This window comes from Staurois parvus, unplaced genomic scaffold (genome assembly GCF_062004578.1).
Source record: "Staurois parvus isolate SC_StPar_1 unplaced genomic scaffold, SC_StPar_1.0 ptg000023l, whole genome shotgun sequence".
Taxonomy (NCBI): Eukaryota; Metazoa; Chordata; class Amphibia; order Anura; family Ranidae; genus Staurois; species Staurois parvus.
In genome coordinates this window covers 3340578-3359139 of record NW_028317819.1, presented here as the reverse complement: position 1 = coordinate 3359139, position 18562 = coordinate 3340578, and the positions used below count along the sequence as shown (strand labels likewise).

The window sequence follows — 18562 nt, the reverse complement described above, 5'->3', positions numbered from 1 at the left end:
TTTCCAAAGAATCAATCTCGGTGGGATGTTGGGCTACGTCCCAGCTGCAAAGAAATGTGAGAGGACACTGCAACTGTGTGTGCTGCTGGTTTGAATATGGACAAATAGATCATTTTCATCCAATTTGAGTATATTGAGCGAGAGGACCTACAGGACTGTGATTGGCTGGAGACTCTGAAAGAGATATGACAATGCAAACACAGGCAAATCTCATGTGCTAGCAGAACTAAACACTATCTTTTTGACAGAGGCACTGGGCACTTCCCTCTTTAACTCTCTGATGAAGTGATTCAGTTGTGTGCGGTGAACTGAGGAATCACTCTCTGCACCCAAGGCGTTCCACTTCAAAGGTGAGGAATACTATTACCTTAATTTAACAGGATGCTGCAAAGAGCGGTTATAATGTATATTGATCATGCATTAACCTATAACAACCAGACAAAACCTAATCTTAAAAAGGATAACTAAACCCAAGAACAAAGCTACAAAATTATTGAAGCCTAAAGTGGTGGCTGTATTAGTTTTCTCTTTTTTTCAACAATTTCAGCAAGTACAGAAAATTCCTGTTGATCTTGCCAGAAATGCTGTGTCCTTGTCCCTTTCTGTGAGCTGCAAAGAAGAATATCTTTCTTCCTAGCTATCTTCTGTAAAGACCCAATTGGCCTGTGCCACATGTAATGGAGATGAAGAGATGGGGGACATGTTTGTAGTCCATATCAAGAGAGCAACTGAGGGTGACAACCACTGCTCCCTCCAAAAAGACAGTGGTGGAGCAATGTAGCCAGGAAAACCATGGATTCCTCCAAAGATACAGTGGAGGAGCAATGTAGCCAGGACAACCATTGCTCCCTTCAAAGATACAGTGGAGCAGCAATGTTGCCAGGACAACTATAGATTCCTCCAAAGATACAGTGGAGAAGCAGTGTAGCTAGGTTGACCATGGATTTCTCCAAAGATACAGTAGAGGAGCATTGTAGCCAGGACAACTATGGATTCCTCCAAAGATACAGTGGAGGAGCAATGTAGTCAGGACAACCATAGATTCCTCCAAAGATACAGTGGGGGAGCAATGTAGCTAAAACAACCACTGCTCTCTCCAAAGATACAGTGGAGGAGCAATGTAGCCAGTACAACCATGGATTCCTTCAAAGATACAGTGGAGGAGCAATGTAGTCAGGACAACCATAGATTCCTCCAAAGATACAGTGGAAGAGCAATGTAGCCAGGACAACCATTGCTCCCTTCAAAGATACAGTGGAGGAGCAATGTAGCCAGGACGACGATGGATTCCTTCAAAGATACAGTGGAGGAGCAATGTAACCAAGACGTCCATGGATTCCTCTAAAGATACAGTGGAGGAGCAATGTAGCCAGGACAACCATTGCCCTCTCCAAAGATACAGTGGAGGAGCAATGTAGCCAAGAGAACCATGGATTCCTCCAAAGATACAGTGGAGGAGCAATGTAGCAGGAAGTATTTTATGTGCAGGATTACCAGGTGATATGGTGGCTGCATTTGTTTTCTTTTGCTTTGTATTCAAGGACTAGTAATCTGCAAAATTAAATTTTTTTTAGTTTTTTGTTTAGATACAATTTTTAATTCCTAATATTTTACCTAATGTTACACAATTTTACCAATTATATCATAGGTTTATCACTTCATTCTAAATTAAATGCATGTATGATGAGTAAACAAATGGCTGGTATAGGACAGCTAATGTTGTTTATAGACATGTAATCTTTTCCAGTATGTAAATAATGTTGACATATTTATTTTTCTATATTTATTTTAAAAAATGTGTTCCAAAGTTCACAAGTGCTAACATACTATGTAGTGTTTTGCAGAGCTTATCATGCCAGTCTCTGTCCCCCAAAGACAATGACAACCTAATTTCCCTACCCCATAAATAGATGCTATGTATAGGGCCACTTTACCAACCCATATATTACTGGATTTTGGCAGAGAACAGGGTAAACCAGAGAGAGATGCACAAACTCCATGCAGCTGGCATCCCTGTTTGGATTGTGACCAATGAACCACAGCTGTATGCGAGAGTGCTAACAGTTTGCATAATTGTACTTATACAGTGCTGTCCAATGTTTCATTTTATGTTAATGTAGTGTAGTTTCCTATCTATTACTACTGAAAGAATGTAAATGCGTGTGTTGCTGTAAGCAACTGGTGAGAAACCTTCCTTTGCTTTTACGAGACTCGTTAAATATTATTTCACTGTAAATTGTACACTATATATATTTTGAAAAACTGAATTTAACATCTTTTTTAGCAAGCCAATATCACAAACATGCACTGATGACTACCGACTACCACAGAAATTGTTTTATTGCACAGATAACACTTTAACAAACACTAAAATTCAGACACTTTTCACTAATCTTCAATTAGATTAGTCACCACCCTTTCTTTAAAGTAGAGCTATAGGCAAAACTTTTTTTTTCATTTTGCATAGAGTAAAGGAGAGTATTAACCTCCGTCAGTTTTTTTTTTTTTTTTTTTTTTTGCTATCTGTGTCCCGTTGTAGAAATTTACCTTCACATCCTGTCCCATAGCCAAAACATGAAGTAAGAAGATTCTTTGGGGAACCCCAGGTCACTAAAACTAGTGTCCCTGTTGAAAAAATTCCCCTCTATTACTTTTCCGGGAACCACTCAAAATTTGGGGTTTTCTTTTATTTTTCACTTTTGATGATAATGGTAAACAGGACAAATTAAACAAAAGAGGGTGAATCTCCCTAATAATGACACAGACATCAATAACAACTGACAGGTGTTCTAATCCCTCTCTACTCTATCCAAAACTACAACAAAAACTTTTGCTTTTAGTTAAAATTTAAGCTCACCATAAACTATAAAATCTGATTGTAAAATCTCCTTTAGATCCACCATCAACTATGTAGTACAGATCTCAATGGGGAAAAATATCACGCTGGATATGTATACTGATATGGACTGGGTAATGTGTTAGGAACGTAAGGATGCTCCATCGTTTGATGGAAATGAAAAAGATCAACCTACAGAGGAATGAATTCAAAGACATCCAAAAAATCAAAGTGAAAAAATGATGCAGCAGGCTAGTCCATTTTGCTGAAATTTAATTGCAGCAACTCAAAATGGTACTCCGTAGTTTGTATGGCCCCCATGTACTTGTATGTATGCCTGACAACGTCGGGGCATGCTCCTAATAAGATGACTGATGGTGTCCTGGGGTATTTCCTCCCAGATCTGGACCAGGGCATCCCTGAGCTCTTGGGCAGTCTGAGGTGCAACCTGGCGTTGCTGGATGAACCGAAACATGATTTCCCAGAGGTATTCTATTGGATTTAGCTCAGGCGACCGTGGGGGCCATTCAATGGTATAAATTCTGTCATCCTCCAGGAACTGTCTGCATACTCTCGCTACATGAGGCCAGGCATTGTCGTGCACCAGGAGGAACCCAGAATCCACTGCACCAGCTTAGGGTCTGACAATGGGTCCAAGGATCCCGATACCTAATGGCAGTCAGGGTGCCATTGTCTAGCCTGTAGAGGTTTGTGCATCCCTCCATTGATATGCACAGACCATCACTGACCCACCACCAGAACAATCATGCTGAACAATGTTACAGGCAGCAAAACGTTCTCCACGGCTTCTCCAGACCCTTTCACGTCTGTCACATGTGCTCAGGGTGAACCTGCTCTCATCTGTGAAAAGCACAGGGCACCAGTGGCAGACCTGCCAATTATGGTGTTCAATGGCAAATTCCACATTCATACATACACATACTACTACAATTTAGACAGGAGCCAATTAACCTACCAGTGGCTTTGGAGTGTGGGAGGAAACCCACGCAGGCACAGAGAGAACATGAAAACTCTAAGCAGATAATGCCTGGACCCTAGTGCTGCCATTTAGAAGTGCTAACCGCTTAGCTACTGGTTATTTTATAATTTATTTATACTTTTATACTTTAATTTCCAGGATCCATCTTCTCATGTTTCTGGGCCCCCATAGCCACTGCAGGGTCTGCGTTAACTATTGCTATTCTACTATTAATCTTGATTGTTTTGTTTCTATATTCCTTGGTGTGGAGTCTGCAGAATTGTAGAGGTAATGAATGTATTTACTAGAATACATGTCTGGTGGGTAAATGGGGTGCATTCCTTATTCTGAGCATTGGGTAATGAGGAAACTCTCTGAAACAGGAGTGTGGCCCAGAGAATGCAGGAAGTATATGCCAGGAGTCAGTTGGTGTCTGGAAATGCCATTAGGTGGTCTTCTGCCACTTTTAGTATACTGTTTTGCCTAGTACCCATAAAAAGTAATGAAAGAAACACAAGAGGTTAGCTACCCCTTGCTGTCTTATATTACAGCAACTATAGCAGCAAATATAGTGTTTCTTATCCAGAGAGATGAGTTTAATTACAATATCCTACAGCCCCTGTGAAGGCTGAACGTGAGACACTTTGCTGGAACATAACAGTAGAGAAAGTATACTGCTACTATTTATGATAAAGGCCAGATGGACTGGAGTGACCCTATCTTAGGCAAAGCAGGTGAGATTCCCAGTGTGGCAGAAATTCTTTCCAATGGTACAGTGTACGGAGCCTTTTTGAGGTGTTTCTTGTTGTAGCCCCAATAGTATTCTGTCCTTTGTTATATAACACTTCTGGTGTGTACTATCCCTCCTTCAGATTTGGCTGTCCTGTACAATAGTTGAGAGAAAAAATACATATGGTTACAGCTAGGGATGCACCGAAATTTCAGTGGCAGAAACGTTTCGGCCGAAAACACCCCTTTTGGCTGTTGGCCAATATGAAAAAAAGTACCGATACAGGTGCTGAAAAAACCCCACCCCTCGCCGCCGCTGCCTGCCCGCTGCTGCTGCAACCGGCCGCCGCTTGGTAGTTCTCAGCCTCACCTGAGAAACCATCGAAAGATCCCGGCACTGGGCATAGAGATTAGTGAAGGAAGGATTTCCTCCACTCATCTCTATGCCCTTGGAGGACCGGAGCGGTCACCTCCGGTTTCGATAATTTTTTTTTTTAAAGCACTAGATCAATGCTTTTTTTTAAAATCTAATGCTTTACATTGCACAGGAGAGATGTGGGGTCCTATTGTCCTCATATCGCTTCATAAAGAGGACCTGTCACTAATTATTTCTATCACAAGGGATGCATGCATTTCTTGTGATAAGAATAAAAGTGATTCAAATTTTTTTTAAAGGGACTGCAAAAAACCCAAAAAACATTAAATACATTTAAAAAAAAAGTTTAAAGTGCCCCCGTCCCCTCAGGCTCACACGTAGTGGTGAAGGCATATATAGACCATGCCCACATATGTAAACTGTGTTCAAACCACACACGTGAGTTATCGCCACGAACTTTAGAGCAAGAGCAATAATTCTTGCACTAGACCTCCTCTGTAACTTTACACTGCTAACCTGTAGAAATTTTTAAAGCATCACCCATGGAGATTTGTAAGTACCACCATACCACAAGCGTGCGCAATTTTAAAGCATGACATGTTTGGTATCTATTTACTCTCCCTAACATCCTCTTTCATATTTTACAAAACAATTTGGGTATATATTGTGATTTTTTTTTTGTTTTTTTAATCAAAGTGTATTTTTTCCCCAAAAATATATATTCATTTTTAAAAACTGCGCATTTCGGTTTCAGTTTTTGGCCAAGTGCATTTTGAATTTTCGGTTTTGGCACCAGAATTTTCATTTCAGTGCACCACTAGTTACAGCATATTACCATATCTTCGTGCTGAGAAAGCTTTAGGCTACAAATTTCAGTTAAAGGCTAAATTAACCTTTTCCAGATAAAGGTGCCTCGGTATGTATTAAAATGTGCAGCTTTGTAAAATGTTCATTAATTTTATTATCATACCTACAGGCCATTATGCCCCCCCAGAAGCCTAAACTAAAAACTCCCAGTTAACAACTCCCACATCCTGCCTTGTTGCTAAGCAAATGGCCTACAGGTATAACAATAACATTAAAGAACATTTTACAAAGCTGCACAATTTAATCCCTACTGGGGGCATATTGACTGCATAGGCTAATTTCTGGAAAAGGTGAACTTAGCCTTTAAAGTTTTGTGCTCCATGTATTCAGAACCACAGGATTTTTAAAGGTCATCCCTAATGCTCTCACTAAACTGTGGAGTGTATCTGAATGTTATTTTAATACAACCAAATAGCTTTCTGATTCAGCAATAATCCACAGTGAGTTGCTGCAAAAGCAAACTGCTGTCTAGACCAATTATGTTTAGCCAGGGAAAAGCAAAGCACTTAGAGTTCTGAGGTTCTTGATTGAAATTGTATGTAACCCCTAGCAATAACCGTCTCTTATTTGCTCCATTTTAGTCTGTTAAAAAAAATTAAAAGCATTTTTTATATCTCTTTGATAAGTGCAAAAAAAAAGAAACCTGTTGAATTCAGAGCTGTGATGTGGCCTCCATAAACTTCCTTCATTTTCTCAAACAGCCCTCCTAGTTCTTATCTTGGACTACAAGATAATTAGTCTCTATCTAGTGGAGGTCTGAGTGTAAGCCCTGGTTCACACCGGATCCAGAAATTGTGCGACTTCACTTGAAGTTTCAAGGTCACTTCACAATTTCAAAATTGCGTGTCAGTGCGTCTTTAGGTGCGACTTGGCAGACATCTCTGTGACTTCATGAACAGATGTCTATGCAAGTTGCACCTTATAGTAGAGGAGCTACTTCCAAAATCTTTGTCAGAGTCACACCAATTTAAATGGTTCAATAACCGACAAAAGGAAACTGTCAAATCACCAGACAAGTCTCACTGGAGTGAACCAGGGCTAAAGTCTAGTACACATGATGAGAAAATCGGATGAAAAATTCCGCTTTTGGAGCGATCATCTGATAATCTGATCGTTCGTACAAAGCTTTCGAGAGACGATCACGAAAGTTCATGCAAAATTACCCAAAACGACAAGCACAAAAATTTTTCCCATACGATACCAGAATGAATGAGTTTCATTTAATCAGTAGAGTACTCATCCATAAAAAATCATGTGACGAAGTTGCATTCCGTTGTACGAGAATTTTCATAGCTTTAATAACTTCTTAATATTTTCATATCAGACTAGTATGCAAAAAAAACCAGCCGATCATTCATCCGATATTCTCATAAGAGTGGTTATGTAGTTTAGAGAAGAGACTGGGCAGAGCTGATACCACTTAGTCCACAAAAATGCTGTGTGTTGTCAGCACACAACAGGGCTTAGGTGCTGCATGCATTTCTGGCAGATTGACAGGTATTTCTGTGTACTTGAATGATGACCATTGCAGAAATGTGCGGAAATGTATTGCAGAGATGTACTCCCATATATTTTTTTTGCCTTCATATACACTTTCAGTGTAGAAAGTACTTTCATTAATCGATAAAATGTTTATATACAGGATTTCTGACATCTAAGTTTTGCACAGTTTCTTTTGCTCTACTAAAGGATAAGGAACTGTGTTACCATTTTATAAAGCTAAACACAAAGTAATGCAGGCCATGTAGTTAGGCATAGGGGGTGTAAGGGCTTCTGTACTCAAATGAGTACTTAAAGGTGGCCCTGCTGACCCCTACTTAGCTTGACAAACTTTAATTGAGAAATCAAAGGAGCTGGTCAGAAAAAAGTCAACCAAACAGTGACTGCAGTCACTGTTCGAATATTCTGACAGCTGCAGGTGACAGCTGTCAAAATACAATGGCTGGCAGGGACGATTTGTCCTTCCATGGTGCTGTGTAGCACTACCCCCCTTAGGGGGTACTGGAAGTAGAGCGGTCTTATTTACCTGTTCAGAGACTGCCAGGCCTAGGTACCAGCTCCACGGCACACCAACAAAATTCAGGCTCAGTCTAGGGTTTTTTTTAAGTTTTATTGCAGCACTTGAACACAAACAGGTTTAGGGATGAGAGTTAAGATATTTCAAATCACAAGCGGGCATTAGAGGGCAGATCCTCAGGCAAAGCCCTCCAGCAGAAGCTGGAGGTAGAGGGGGCAGCCAGATAGTCTGAGACTCTGAGAGCAGTAACAGTCCTTGTAGCATCCTCCGACATCTAACCCTCAGAGCACAGGCACAACTGGAGCTCTAGGAAAAAGGTCCTATCTTCCCTGTGACATTCACTGAAAGGGGTCCTTCACCCTAGCTTTCTAAGGTAAGTGTCCTCTAGAAAACTCTCCTTAATCCAGGTTCTTTCAGGCCCTTGGCCAAGCATAGCTGCAGCCTGGTAACAGCTCTTCAGTAACACAGACTGCCTCCCAGGGGCAGAGGCCCCAGAAGAGAGAGGCTTTGTACAGGCCCTTATTTTCTCCGCAGCCACATCTTCTGGGTCCCCCTTTCAGGGATTGGCTGAGGTCAGATAGATATTCATAGCCCAGAGATTGATCCTCCTATTCTATTTCTGGAAGCTTCTTCCAGAGGCAGGCATAAGTAATCAACTCCCAGGTTTGGGGATAGATCTAACAAGATCTGAAAAATTATATTGTCACTCAGCTGAGTACAGCAGAGCCAAAAACTAGATTTATTCAGCCTAGGGCAGGATGCTACATTCATAAATGAGGGAATCTATGGATTTCTTTAGCTCAGCCCAGCTTTTTGGCTTTGGTTTGAGATGGCCAAGCAAGAGCATTTTCAGAAAATTATCCAGTGCAGGCTCTTAGTACTTCTACTACTTGCTTCCTTCACTTTGGGTTTTTGTGCTGTCTCCAAGCAGCTGTGTATGCTGATGTGCAGATCCTGTGAAAAAGAAAAAAACCTTCCTTCTAGAACCTGTCAGCCTTGCTAGAAGCACAGACACAATATTGTTCTGGATTGGTATCACACAGTAATTCCCTGACTACTTTTACATAGTAAAAACCATGATCTTTTTACAGTTTTCCTTAAACTTTTTATAAAAACAATGATGTCCTGTTTCACATGGGTGTGCAGAGAATTCTTCAGCCACGGGTGATCAAATAAATAAAAAGGCAACGTTTCCAGAACAATTTCAGTGGCACATTACAACAAATACATGAAAAAGTGAGTAAGTTTACTACCCCTTCCCCCCCAATGCATCACAGCGTGCCCCCCTTTACATGTAGCACTTTGCAGAATGTACCCTCAATACACTCAACATACAATACCATCCATCACTGCTCCCCATCACTCCACGCTCCAAGCCAACCACCCTAAATACACACTCTACATTCAGGATAATGGAGTGCAGGAGTACATACTTTGCACCCCTAAGGCTGACCCTGGGCAAGAGGCATTAGAGGTCGGGTTGCCACCTCATCCCTTTAAAACTGAGCACATATTAATTACACAGTTTCTGTGGCTGATTAGGATGGTAATTAAACTCACCTAGTGCCTTATCTGCATTAAATTAGCCTCAGAACCTGTGTAATTAATGTGTTCAGTTTTAAAGGGATGAGATGGCAACCTTAACTAGAGGATGTAAAGAGTCGGAGTTCAATCACCAATAGGCCTGAATGCCCATACATTTTAAGTTTCTTCATTTTTTTAATTATCCGCTTTAGGTAGGTAATGCTTCATTGTGCTATATAGTGGATAAGCATGGTAGGTGATTATAGCATCTGTAGAGCTTATGTTCATTTGAAAACAATTCTATACCATTATGTACAGTATGTGAGCTAAAGCAGATGAATTGGAAGTATTTGGTAGATTCCAGGTCTTCCATGTTGCTAGTGCATTATAGTGATTCTAAACCTTTTTGATTTTTTTTTTTTTTTAATGCCAAAAATGTTATACTTACCTGTGCAAGGGTTTTACACACATCAGCTCTGATCCTCCTTTTATGGGGTTCCCCACCTGCACTCCTGGCTCTTTCCTCCTGCCAAGTAACCCCCCTAGCAAGTCTCTTGCTAAAGAGGATAGTTGTGTGGGCTCGCTCTCGTGCCCCGCTCTCCGTGTCCATAGACACAGGCAGTTAGGCTTTGCTCGGTCCCCCCATTCCCTTGTCATAGGATTTGATTGGCTACTATCAGCCTACACTGTGAGGAGAGAGAGAGGAGAGAGACGCTGTTTTTGTGCACAGCGCTGGATCAAGATCAGGCTCGGGTAAGTATGAAGAGGGGCTGGGGGGATCCTGGACACAAAAGGTTTTTTACTTTAATGCAGAAAAGGCATTAAGGTAAAAATCCTTAGAGAATAAGAACCAGTTTAATCTCCAGGAGACAGAAAAACTCTGGGCAGGCGTCACATAACTGTGCAATTCAAAGGATCTTCCAATGATCGGATTATTGAGAAACAAACTATTTCTCATGTATGGCCAGTCACAAATTGGAACCGTGAGAACAAAAGTATAGGGAATTGCCATTATTGTCATATTTTTCAAGGTTCAGGCTCTGAAGCGGTCATCCTGTCCTGATTTCCCTACCTACTGTATCAGTGACCTGGAATAAGTTATGGTTAACAGACAACACTGGTGGCATACTTGTTTCGGCTCAGTGACTCACTAGTTAAGGAAAGCTAGGATCAGAATGACAGCGCCAGGGCCTCAACTTTAAAAATAGGTCAGCAATGGCAGCATCCATATTTCTTCTATCTTCACAAATTCACTTAAAAAATCAATAGGTATCCCTCTTGATGGGTTTTAAAAAGTATATTTATCTACACAATATTCTCTGGGGATTATCTGATGAACACAGCGATAGCAGTTGTATGCCTTGTGCTTGCTTTGATACAAAGAAGCAGGTTAGATGTACTAGAGGCTGTAGTGCATAGTATACTACTATATTCCATCACTGGAGTCATTCTGCTTAACGTTTTCCACGTGGCTCTGGGTGTGACCCATAATGGGCAGAGCATGGTGCCAGCTCCACGCCTCTGCTGGCATTGTTAGGATTGTGATGCACAATAGATATCAGTCTGGATTCTAACAGGGAAAGCTGCTGTTTATTTGTCTCTGCTCAGCCTCTTCCAGTAAGTATGAAGCTCACTCCTATGTGTTCAATAACTATCGTACCTATTACAATTCTCATAAATGTATGTGTCTGTTATAGTATTGCAAGCATATTATGTAGAGACATAAGATGTTATACTCTTGTTATCATTTTCTATTGTTTTAGTCTGGGATGTAAAGATTGAAGTGGTGGTATTGCAATGCATTGTCAGAATCTCATGCAATCATTCTTAAAGTAACCATAGAGATCGGATGATTACCAATAAACCCCAATGATTTTAATGTCTATGAACACCTTAAGACCTCAGTATGGGCCCCTGTCTTTTCAATCTGTAGGGAAAATGTATTTTTTTCTGGTTGGTAGTAACTGCCCTGGCAGGGTAAGACTGGATTTTATGCATACATATACAACTCAAGTTTGTGCACAAATAAACTCAAGCAAGATTCTCTCTTGATTAATTGTGGAAATATGTCCGACATCCATTCAGTAACTATAACCAGCTTTTTATAAGATGGCAGAACAGTTTCATAACAAAAAAGCAAATGTTGATGTCGTACATCTTTTGTTACATTGAATGATTGCCATAACAGAGTGATCTTACTCCCAGGTGAGAATCAAATTAACTACTATCCTAAGGTAATAACCTGTTTCCAATTGGTGGAAATTATGATTTTCATTTGCAGAGATTTGCCAACTTAAAGGATAAGTTTACCTTTCGTAACATGTTACACCCATATTCAGGGTGTAACGTGTAGCACTACCCCCTTAGGAGTTGCTGACGTTTTGGATTTCCCTATAGTCTTGCACAGCCAGGAAACACGCATTTCCAGGAGTCACATGTGTATCCAGGAGTCAAAAATCAGTCCTTGAGCTTGTTTTTGATATTTTATTGAGGGGATATCAACTTGGATGTGGAATTGGGTATATGGGATGCCCAATGGAACCAATGAACTGAGGACAACTTCCTGTAAACTATTTACAAGTCCACTGCAGCATAGTCTCCAGCATCTCCCAGTGTACCTCTCCAGACCCCAAATAGTCCTCAATCTGGATGTCTGAAGGAAATTCCTGCTACCAGGCCTTCTAGCTGGGCCACTCCTCCTCTACTGCTCAGGTGGTCCTCTCTCAGGGGGCACGTGTAGGTGCAATCTTTCTTCCTGTCCAGCTCCTCCACCTGTAGGTAACCCCTTTCCCATCTGAGCCCCCTTCCAGGCTTCAGTCTACTTCTCCATCTTCCACCTGCATTCTCCTGCAGCTGAGCAGGCTCTCTCACTTTTAAGTGTTGTTCTGGCCCCTTGCCAAACCTCCTGTTGGGGATTGGCCAGGATCCCATAAGAGTACACAGCAGCCACTCCACTGCCTCTAGACCTTTCTCCAAAGTTCTAGAGCAGGGGGAAATTCCAGAGGGGCTGGTCTGCAAAAGCTCTCAGCTCTGACCCAAATTTAACCTCTCTCTGACTGTTGCACCTGAGCTGTTGCTTAGCCCCTGTCTAACAATTGAAGCTAGAGCTACCCCTAGCTAACTAGAAGGGTGTTACATATGTTACATGTTATGACTGGACTGGCCCCTGCTCCTCCCCGCTACCCATTGTGACAGCTAGCAGGGGATCTTCTTAACACTAGCTGTCACAATTGTCAAGTTGTAGTTTTCAATGAACTACCATAGCGCTGTGGTAGTTCATTGATTCTTCCTCTCAGTATATCTGCTTGCCTGTACATCGTGTATGGGCAAGCAGATATACTGACAGGTCTGCAAGAGATTTGCATGGCACCAGCAATCTGCTGATCGCAGGTGCAATGCTATCGAGGCTCCAGAAACAAAAAAAATAATAAATGCACATTTTTTCTACCTGCAAAAAAATCAGCATTTATTATTTTTTGTAAAAAGGTGAACTTTTCCTGTAAGGGAAGGAAGTACTAAACCCTGTTGTAGGAAAAACAGTGATGGGTCACAGTACTACCGAAGATGGGCAGATGTCTTTCCATGCATCATTTTGAGGAGACATCTAGGGTGAAGACGCTCTCTTAGGTGTACTGTATCTTTATAGGAGCAGGATTGTCACCCTAGGCCACTGTACTCCTCATTTGGACTATAAACCCCTCCCTCTTTCTTTATCTTTATTACAGACATAATTGTTTAATAGTTCATAGAATAGTTCTGGGAAGACTGATAGCATTGTTTGATATGTCAATATGTCAGTTTGATATGTCAATAAGTCAGTTCAGTGCACAGGTAGTTATAACAGTGAATTCCTAGCACGCTGAATGGGCTTAATGGGAATTTCGTGTAATTGCAGAAAATGCACTTAGCCTAGAAAAAGATAACAACTGCAACCACCACATCTAAGTAGCGGTAAGCTGTAATATATTACATTTTAGTTATTGGGTTTATACTTTAAAGTGCTACTAAACGTAGGACCCTGCATTCAATATATATGGTCTCCCACGATACACACAACATAGAAATGCAATTATTTTAGTGAATATAAACTACTACATACCTTTTCTCATCAGCAGTTAGAGCAGTCTTGTGACTTCTATCAGTGTTCAGCAGAGCACTGGGTAAAGCTTGTAGGAGGAGTTTTCTTTCTGCTCTAAGAGGATTCAGGACCCCTGACCTCTGTTTGGATAGTGCTGATTGGCCCTGTGCTGATCACATGCACTCTCCCAAGGAAAAAAAACAACCTCTCTAGCAATACACACCAAACTGAGCATGTGCAGAGTGTCTCCATACCATATGTCTTATCAGGAGATAAGAGGGGGACACTGGAAGAAGGGGAGGATCAGAGAAGTCAGGATGAAACAGCCTTTTTACACAATGCAGAGGATTACCCCTTAGGTTCCACAGTGAGTATAACAAGCATGCTTTACTGCATATACAGACTGATTTTACTGTTATGTGTTTAGTAACACTTTAAGGTGCTGGTCATTTTCACTGGCTTTGTCTTGCTGTTCCTTCAGAACAGGCACAAAAATACATCATCAAATTTATTTGTTTAACCCCTTGACGCCGACATAACACAAATATGCGGCCTCACAGAACTGGGCTTTTTTTTCCGTGGGGCCACATATTTGTTTATCTGTCTTTGTGCTGCGAGTGCGCCGCCAGCACAAAGACTGGGGTGTCACTGACAGCCCCGGGTCCCGTTCTAATGATCATGATCTGGGACTCCCGATTCCGGGTCACATGATCACTGGGATAGCCTCTGATTGGCTATCACAGTGATCAGTCACTGTACAGCCTGCCCCTCTTGTTTGTTTGTTTTTTTAATTGGTGTCAGTGTCGGCGTCAGTGTGTTTTAGGTAAAAAAAACAAAATGCGCACTATTGGTTCTGGGCTGTAGTACAGGTACAAATAACATACACATATATGATATCGCTGCGATCATCAAGAGCTGGAAAATTTATTTTGGGTTGTTCTTTGGTGGTAGGTTATGGTAGTAACAAGAAACACACAGCTACATTTTAAAAAATAATTTTTTTAACTATTTTGGGCCAGTTTTCCTTTGGCAACAAAAAATAATCAGGAGATACCCATTACCATTTACCATCAAATGAAAGCCCAATTTCTCTTGGAAAAAAAAACAAGGTATAATCCACCTGGATGCACAAAGTAGTTGTGGTGATATGTACGGTTTTACTAACTTATGTTAAAGTTGCAAAATTGTGCTTAGGCATTAAGATTTGTTTTACCCTTAGGTGTCAGAAACAATTGAGTACTGTCCGTGATACTTTTTTTATTTGCACTAACATACAATTTTGAGGACAAGCTTTTGTAGTATGTCCCCTTCTTCAAAGTCCAAACAGTACAAGAAGGGGACATACCCCAAAAGCTTGTCCTCAAAATTGTATGTTAGTGCAAATAAAAAAAGTATCACGGACAGTACTCAATTGTTTCTGTCGCAAATGCACTAATATGGCTACAATCACCTCAAGCACCCTTAGGTGTGAATGGGGTTAAACACAAGCAGTGTAAGTACCTGCATTTGACCTGTTATCAGCCTCTTGTAGCAGAGCTGAAATCTGAGATGATGAAACAGCACAAGCAGCCAAACGGTTCATGTGCCAACAAGAAGCACTGATGGAAAGAAAAAGCAGAGTTAGAGACAGATAAGCTCATGGCTTCAGCTGCTTTTCCTTTCGCTGTACAATTACAGGCTGGGCTGGGTCCAGAAGAATCTGGGCTCAGAGGAAGTGGGTCGAATGATGCGGGCCATCAGACTGAGGGCAGCATAAAAAAGCACTGCATGTCAAATCTCTGAATTTAAGCTGAACATTGCAGCAAAAGCTGTTTTTTTTTATCTTTGAACAAATTAATAATTTTTTACCTTGTTTTGACTGGAGTTCTGCTTTAACATTTTTTCATTTGTCTTAGATATATCTTTTTAGTTAATAGAAAATTATATGGTCATAAATGATCAATTTCTTTTCTGCCGAGTTTTATTACACTACACCTTACAGGGGTGAATTAAGACCTCTGACTGAACAAGGCAGACATGATGACACTCATTTCATACAGGCTCTGTCTTTTGTCTGTAGATAGCCCAAAGCCTAGCTAAGCCTAAAGCTTTCACACCTTTATACTCCTTATGGAGCAGATCAATTATCACATTTCCACTATCGGCCTGTTTAGTCCAAGATAGCTTTGTCATTACCTAAATTGATACTAAACACCCACTGTTAATTCACATTATCCCTTATTTTTATTATACAGGATTTATATAGCGCCAACAGTTTGCTCAGCGCTGTACATTATAATGGGAGACAATACACAAGACAGTACAGTAACAATACAATTCAATACACAAGGGGTTCGAGGGCCCTGCTCCTTGGAGCTTACAATCTAGGAGGGAGGGGATAGTGGTACAGGAGGAAGTACTTGTGGGGGATGGAGTGGTAGGAAGAGTTGAGGAAATTGGTAATTAGCAGGGGGTGGGGTAGGCTTCCCTGAAGAGATGGGTTTTCAGAGTGAGCCTAAAGGTGAGGAGAGTAGGTGATAGTCTGATGGATTGGGATAGGGAGTTACAGAGGATGGGGGAAGCCCTGGAGAAGTTCTGGAGATGGGCATGAGAGGAGGAGACCAGGGAACTAGAGAGAAGGAGGTCTTGTGAGGAGCGGATGTTAGCATTTTGAATTTTATCCATTGGGCAATCAGAAGCCAGTGGGGGGATTGGCAGAGAGGGGTAGTAGATACGGAGCGGTTTGTCAGGTGGATGAGTCTGGCCGCAGCATTCAAGATCGACTGAAGCGGGGATAGCCTGCGGTGAGGTAAGCCAATGAGGAGGGAGTTACAGTAGTCAAGTCGTGATATAATAAGGGAGTGAATGAGTTGTTTAGTTGTTTCTGGGGTTAGGAACGGATGTATTTTGGAGATGTTGCGGAGGTGAAGTCTACATGAGTTTGTCAGTGATTGGACCTGGGGCTGAAAGGACAGATTGGAGTCTAAGATGACACCTAGTACTCTGGCCTTATCTTTCTTTTTTTTTTTTAATTTAAATATTTATTTATTTTTCAAATAAAACAATACACATTTCCATAATGTAAAAACATAACATTACAAAATCTCATAAAACACTAATTTCATATCATTTTCTCCCCCTAACCCCCATCCTTTCCACCCTCCCACCCTGCTTCAATATACCCCTGACATCTATCTGATCGACTTGTATCTCACATCCTCTGGATACCGAGGCTTGGAAAAGAAGAAGAAAGAAAGACAGGCTAATTGCTATATTTTCTCCTTTTCCTTGGCCTTTCCTCTTTTCTCTTCCTTTCTTCTTATCCTCTCTTTCCCTTTTCTTTATGTTTACTTACTCACTCAGTACCTTCCTTTACCTTTACTTTGAACTCCTCCCATTTCCCCCATTTCATATGATATGTCACCATCCTATCTTCCTGCATATAATAAAGTTTTTCCATTCTAGCAATCTGGTCCACTCTATTCATCCAATCCTCTTCCCTCAGTACCTCAACCTTACGCCAAAACCTAGGAATCAGACTTTTTGCTGCATTTAAGTAACACATTATACCCAGTTCTTTATATTTATTTCCAGGTAATATTGAGTTATGAAAAAGACAGGTTTCAGGGTCCAGTCCTATCTCTATTCCAGTGATAATCGTGATTTGATTTCTAATTTTTTCCCAATATACTTGTATTTTTGAACATTCCCACCATATGTGATATATCGTGCCCAGCCCTCCACACCCTCGCCAACACCAGGGTTGGTTCTCCTCACTCAACTTGTGTTCTATCACCGGTGTAAAATACCACCTTGTCAAACATTTAAAATTCATTTCCACCTCACGCATACTAATATTTTCGTGTACCATTCTATATATTTTCCTCTGTGTGTGCTCTTCCCACTCAACTCCTAAATCCTTTTCCCATTTTTCTATGTATTTTAATTTAAACTTACTATCTAAATCCGTGAGAGCTTTATATGCTTTAGCAGTGCTGTGTTTCCCATCACCTCGGTCTTCTAAGTATTTCTCAAATTCATTCCACTCTTTCCTAGTTCTAAGGGGCTTCGTCAATTTCTCCACAAATTGTTTCAGTTGATTATATCTCCATATATCTATCCTAGTGAAAATTCTTCCCTCTTCCCTTTTCAAATCCTCCATTGTTCTTAAGTTTACCCCCTCCATTACATCTCTTAACTGAGTGTCTTCCTTCATAATCCATCTACCTGAAATTTCCTCTTTACCTGGGGGGAAAAACTCTGAATTTCTTAGTGACATTAATAGTGAATTATAATCCCATTTTCAGTTTGTGCATTTTATCCCACTCCCTTATTACAATTCTCGTGTATATACTCGTGTTCTCCTCTAATTCTCTAAACTGTGGTGGCACCCATACACTCCTACCCAACTCCTTTCTACTAAGTGTATTTTCAATTGTGACCCAGTGTTTACTCTTTGAATTATATATCCAGTCAAAAATTCTTGCTAAAATGACTGCCCTGTGGTATCTTTTAAAGTCCGGTACTCCCAACCCCCCCTTTTCTTTATTTCTGCTTAGCACTTCATATGATATCCTAGGTTTTTTATTTTTCCATATATATTTAGTTACCATTCGCTTAATTGTCCTAAAATACACCTCTGGAAGATTAATGGGAATCATCTGAAATTTATACAGTATTTTCGGGAGAATTACCATTTTTATCAGGTTAATACGACCCAGCCAGGAAGGATTTCCACTACCCATTTTCCTCAATTCCTCTCTAATTTCGTTTAACATTGGGATATAATTAGCTTTATAAAGATTTTTCTGTGAGGGAGTGAGTTTTACTCCCAGATACTTTATTTCTCTATCTTTCCTTATAAAGGGAAATTCTCTCTGTATATTTTCTTTTTCACTCTTTGGAAGATTTATATTTAATATCTCTGTTTTGCTCGGGTTAATTTTTAGATTTGACATTTCCCCATATTCCTTCAATGTTTTCATTAGGTTAGGAAGTGTTATCCTCGGGTTTCCAACATAGAATAATAAATCATCCGCGAAGGCGGCTATCTTATGTTCTGTCTTTCCAACATTTATTCCCCTTATATCTATATTCTTCCTAATTGTTGATAACAGGGGTTCCAATGATAAAACAAACAGTGGGGAAAGTGGGCATCCCTGTCTGGTTCCATTTGA

The 18562-nt window shown here is 40.7% G+C and overlaps 1 protein-coding gene across 2 annotated transcripts in view; it reads left to right on the top strand.

Annotated features, from left to right (window-relative positions):
- Nucleotides 1-221: 221 nt before the first annotated feature.
- AVIL (advillin) overlaps nt 222-18562 on the top strand; it is a 95339-nt gene continuing 76998 nt past the window's right edge. The window contains exon 1 of one of the 2 annotated variants that reach the window (XM_089692800.1): nt 222-350. The gene's annotated coding sequence lies outside the window, so the exon portion shown is untranslated. Of the gene's footprint in view, nt 351-10825; nt 10946-18562 lie in introns of those variants that run through there. The other variant, XM_089692802.1, reaches the window with a different exon arrangement.